The sequence below is a fragment of the Diadema antillarum genome, unplaced genomic scaffold (assembly GCF_040938485.1).
Source record: "Diadema antillarum isolate AM-2024a unplaced genomic scaffold, OU_Dant_1.0 scf00000074, whole genome shotgun sequence".
Taxonomy (NCBI): Eukaryota; Metazoa; Echinodermata; class Echinoidea; order Diadematoida; family Diadematidae; genus Diadema; species Diadema antillarum.
The window spans coordinates 456,475-462,500 of NW_027270963.1; positions in this window are offsets into that span (position 1 = coordinate 456,475).

A 6,026-nucleotide genomic window follows, 5' to 3' on the forward strand; every position below is an offset into this window, starting at 1 on the left:
CTCATCGGCGATGATGCCACCTCATCGTCTGGTCAGCGGGAAGCTTGTGAAGTGATGCGTGATGTGGACTTTGGCTACTGGCATCCTGGCATGCACTTCCAGCATGCAAAGTTCAAGATGGAAAGAGCTGCAACCAGAGTACTTACTAGTTCATTGTACGCCATCATCAACATGTTACATGGCATCCATGTTGCTATAGAATGACTGCCATACTTTGTGTCAGTGACTGCCGCTGTCATGCAGGAGTTATCAGTATTTGAAAATAGTGCACAGAACACATGACTTTACCATCCCAAACAAGGAAATCAAAGTAAACTGCCTGACATGATTTATGAGCAACCGACACTTTACCTCGCGTTTATCCTGTTAGGCTAGTTTGAAATTTAGCTGTACATGCCTCATGCTTCTGAGGCAAACGTCCTCAAAATGAAAGACAAATTGGAGTTGAATGAAGACAAATCACTCAACCATCTGTAGATCAACAGATGTAGGTAATTGTCTTCTTAGATTTTAAACCATATTGCATGGCACAAAATAGCTTTGTTGATGCCAGTGCTCCCTATTTCTGTACAAAGTATTGTAGCATGGCACTGCAGAGAAGTCGGATTACATGAGCCATCAGACCAAAATTCACTCAGCCTGAACCTATCTTCAGATTGGATATGTCAATCTGAAACACATTCACAGACACACTCTTACCATGGAGTGCCTTTCATGAGTTCTCTTGCCTCATTCAAAACCAGATGAGTGAATCCAGAGAATGGCTTTGGTCAATGCTGAGGTGAACTACAGACTGTTAAGTCAACACAGGAAGTCAATGTCTACTGAAATGATGCAGCTGTCCATACATTTCTAAACAGAAAGTGAAGTAAAAAAAAAAAAAAAAGGTTTGAAGTTAAGATGAGTCAGGCCTTGTACACATAAACACTGTCTCGTAAATTAGTTTCCAGATAGACATGTACAGAGTGTGTAATGTCTGTATCACCAGTGTCTCATTGGTTTATGGGAAAAAGAAAGAAAAAAAACAACGTTGGTTTTAAGGATAGGCAGCTTACCCTTGAAAATACAGAATAAATGTATCGCATGTCGCCTTTTTCTACAAACTTAAGTGTACCGGAAACACATGTGTGGAAGTATTAGTGCGTTTGTGAAGCCAGGGGAATTGCAACACATGTTGCGCCCGGGCAACTACCTGAAAAAAAAAGACTTTCTGCATTTAGTACAGGTGTGAGACAGGTGTAGACAGGTGTGAGATGCAGGGTTTGAGGGACTTCAGGGGGTGTTTCATCAACGTTTGTCAGCGCTGACAATTTCAGCAAAATCCTTGGTTTTGATTCGCTGAGATGCTCTGGTCACTGACTGTTACTATGGTGATTCAAGTTGTCAGCACTGACAAACATTCATGAAACACCCCCAGGTCACTTTATTGTCCAGTAAGTATCATGTGATCTGGTGTTTGAAAAGCATTGTGTATCTCCTCCAAAATGCCATATGTGCATTAATGCATGTTCACATGTGCACTTTTTAGTAATAGTTCAGTGGAAATTAGGCACCACAAAACATTCGCAACAATATCACGTGATCCAGTCAGTAATCCACAGTCCTACACTTCGTAAGAAATTCACTGTGGCATAGTTGATAAGACACTTGGCCTTAAGTCTGAGGTTCCGAGTTCCAATCCTGTCAAGCATTTACATCCTTGGATAAGATGTTTTTACTCACCACGTCCCTCGGAACCCAGTTGTATGAATAATTCGTACCTAGCAAAGCTGCACGATAAGATAATGATAACGGCAGGGCCCTCTGGTGGAGCAATAGCTTCTCTGAATAAAGAAGGCCGTATCATTATTGTTGTTATCGTTATCATTATTACTATGATTACTTCTATCATCATTATCAAACCTCTTGTTATATCATAGGGCATAATTGTATCATCTGCAACATAAATCCTGTGTGAGACATAAACAATTAACAGGTGTCATGTAGTGGGTTTGCATGGAAATTTTCACTTTACAAAGCACTGCCTACAATGTAAGTTAGCTCCTTTTCGCTTGCTTACTTGCAGATTTTGTAGTTGTGAATTCGTGAATACTTTGGTGCTTGTTTTCCATTAATTGATGACTATGTGACTGTGTAGAATGAGGAAATGAAAACTGAACGTATGGCGTCTCACATCATAGCTCCAATTAAGTAAAACAGAAAGAGGAAGCGAGAAAAATCAGTTTTTCAAGTAATTATGCTCTCTCTCTCTCTAGATACATAATTACACCTTTCCCAGCATTGTGAAATGCAGTATGATTTAAAGGGATGCAAACTGACAGATGATGAAATGTGCATGGTGCTGTTAAGCCTTTGGCTGTCCATTTTGCGCAACTTCCTCAATGTCTTGCAGTCTGTTTACTTTGGATGCAGGTACATACATACCACGTGGCCCTGCCATCCCGGACCGAGTTCAGGATGTTATCTGGTTTAGAAGGGTTAACCCAGGAAAGGCTAAAGTGCACCAAGGAAGTGTCCCATTGATATTTCTCTGTCTGTTATCTTGATGAGTTCCTTTTTGTGCAGGAAGTTTATAAATACCTCCTGTGTGCGGCCTTCTTAACCCATTGAGGATGAACTGATTTGGCTATAACACACATTTCCCATAGTATTCTCGAGACTCATCTCCAACGGGTTAATGTCACCTGCCATGGTAGCTTGTAAAGTTTATATTGTGATTCTGCGTGCACCACACAGTATGAGTAAACAGTTAGAAAACAACAAGAAAGATTATCGATCATACTGTGCACAAATGCATTCCTGCTCTACTCTGTGTAGATATGAAGAAAGTGTCAAAGTCCCCATGCAGATCTCAGCATTGATTTTATTTTTAATTCTTTTTATTCTTTACCTTTTTTTAGTGTTGATGTGTCCTGTATTGCTGAGTGCACAGTGTATTGTTCTCTGGTGATGTGCAGACTTTCAAATACATGTATAAACATTGTTGTATGAACTGGTGTAGACCATTATCTACTTAAACAAGCAAACTGGACATGGATATCTTCTGCGAAAAAGAAAGTATCTCTCTTTTTGTCTTTTTTTTTTTTGGGGGGGGGGAGGGGCGGGGTTAGGAAAATGGCAACTGAATTATTTTAGTACATTGATAGAATGTAATAATGTAAAACTGTTCAAAGATATACTGTATTTACATGTAGGCCTATAAGAATTTATATTTATAGTGTATATATGTATACCATTATATTTATTTTTAATGTAAATATCAGTGTGTTGCTTCATCATCACTGCAGAATATCTGCTTACTGAGTTTTGTTTTGTTTTTTCTCTTGCACTCTGCATTTTATATTGTGGTAATTAGTCAAATTCCCCTCAGCATTTGGAGATACATTAATCCTGTGACAGTGAAATTTTGTTGCATTTCCATGTGGGCTGAACATCGTCCAATATTCATCACTGGATAAACACACACATGTAAACAATTGATGGTACTAAACAATGGAACAATGAAGATTTTGACCTGCTCAATGGAATAAATGTTTGTATTCTGTGCAATGCTTCAGAGCAGATGACTAATATGGCTCATGATGCGCTCTATATTGTAGTCTTAAGGAAGTCTCAAAATGAAACTGCATCTCTATTTCAGGCTCAATAGAGTTTTTGTTTCTGTTTTTGTTCTTGTTGTTGTTGTTGCTGCTGCTGCTGTCGTTGTTGTTGTTATTGTTTTTGAAGGAATGTGTTTTCAAGTGCATTGATAAAGAGATATCATGCAACAGATAATGAGGCTTGTTGTTGGAAATGGACACAATGTTCTTTATAACCACAGGGCTTATAATGCTATGGATTACCAGGTGATTATGAATCATTCAACTTTTCTGATGTATATAGTAATGACCTCCCTGCAGCATTTCAAACATTTCAGAGGGAATATTTTGTATGTTCCATCCTCTATCAGCCATTACTTATCTACATAATATCACATAAGATCGTGTATGCAACATTGACTAAAGAATTCCTGCAGTGAACGTGAATCAATACCAAAATAATACATAACATAATACTGTTTGATTGATAGTGTATACCAACATTTCAAACTCTGTGTGTAATATGGTACATTGGAATTGGTGGAATGCTACCAGAAATTGTGAAAAATTCACAAACCAGGGCCTTGTTTCATAAAGCTGTTTGTAAATTTGCACACAACTTTATAAACGACTTCAATATGGCAAGCCAAGTGGGTTTCCTAATTATTGTTGATATGTTGATATCATAAGCTAAAGTTGAAATTTGCAGATGATAATGATTATTCTTACATTTTAACGTACGTTTTTAGTTGAAAGTGTTTTTTGCCCTGATGTAGATGAAATATTGACATACAGTCACTCTTTGTCAAAAGATGATGAAAAAAAAATGGGCACACATATTGACACTTCATATTCCAGTCATTCATAAAGTCATGCGTAACTTTACCAACAGCTTTATGAAACAGGGCCTAGGAGAATTTCAAAGTAGAGCTGAGTTGAGGAGTGTGAACTCCATCGTTTCCTCAGCATATAGATGAGATCAGGTCCTCCGGACTCGACTGCTCTACTCTCATCTGACAGTAATTTAGATTTTAGCCATGCATTGATTTCCACCGTAACTCCCATCTTAACTCACATTGGCACATAGACAAAAATATGGACTGACAGACAGACAGTCACATACGTATGCAGCCCCCCTCTCCCCCTCCCCCCCCCCCCCACCCCCCGCAAAAAAAAAACACACACACACACACTGAATGGACAGATGTTTGTTGACATTCTTTTTTTTTCTGAGTCCACAGGGTTTAGAGCAAATATTCTCTCACATCTGCAGATTACTCATAAAAAAGTACCAAAAAAAAAAAAAGTAATGAATACCAATAAACAACGTGCTTTGATACTTGCAACTGGGAAATTAATGTCAATCAAAATTAATAATGTTTAGGATTTCCCTAGGAAAGTGTTTTTCCCTATTTTTCTTTTGTTGTTTCACAGACACCTCAAGATAATTTTTTTAGTTGGTGATACCGGTGCAAGGATTACAGTGTACTTCATTGGTAAGTAACATTGCCCCTTAAAAATAACAATGTGATAATGTATATGGTCCTGAATCATGGAGCTGTATTATACATAGAGCTGTATTATGCAACTCTATGTCCTGAATGCTCTGCATACTCTGGTTGGTGTGACGTAGGCTTGGAGATAAAATCCATACCAAAATATAGTGTACAATTTTTTTTTTTTTTTTGGTTGCCATTGGCAATGCTCTGCCATGGGTTACAAGCTCCTGAACACAACACTGACGTCAGATGGCGCTATTCTCTTCATCATCGATTCGCCTGATGCAGCTGCCCTAGCACTGTGAAATGTGGATTAGGTGAAAGCGGCAACATTAGTAGAACACATCAGTGAAAGTTTGAGGAAACTCGGACAATCGATGCAAAAGTTATGAATTTTCAAAGTTTTGGTGTTGGAACCGCTGGACGAGGAGACTACTAGACGTTATGACGTCATGTGTGGACAACAATATGAAGAAAATATAAAGGGAATTCCACAAAAATTCATTTTTCATGAAAATTATACTTTCCATCAACTTGATACCGACATTCCGCCTGCTTTCTGAAAGCGGTTGGTCAAGTGCTCTTTCATTATGCTAGAAAAATGAAAGCTTGTTGAATTTTCTTTATATTTTCTTTATAATTGTTGTCCACACTTGATGTCATAAACTTAAGTAGTCTCCTCATCCAGCGGTTCTAACACCAAAACTTTAACAATTCATAACTTTTGCATCGATCGTCTGATTTTCCTCAAACTTTCGCTGATGTGTTCTACTAATGTTGCTGCTTTCACTCAATCCACAAACGCTTGTATAAGTTTGTACTTCGGAGTTTACTAATGCAGTCTGTCTGATTTCTGTAAAAACATTCGTAATAAAAGAACATCTATGAAGAAAAATGATGAACCAAATAATTGGAAAAAGAAATTACAAAAATCCCAATTTAGATGCAA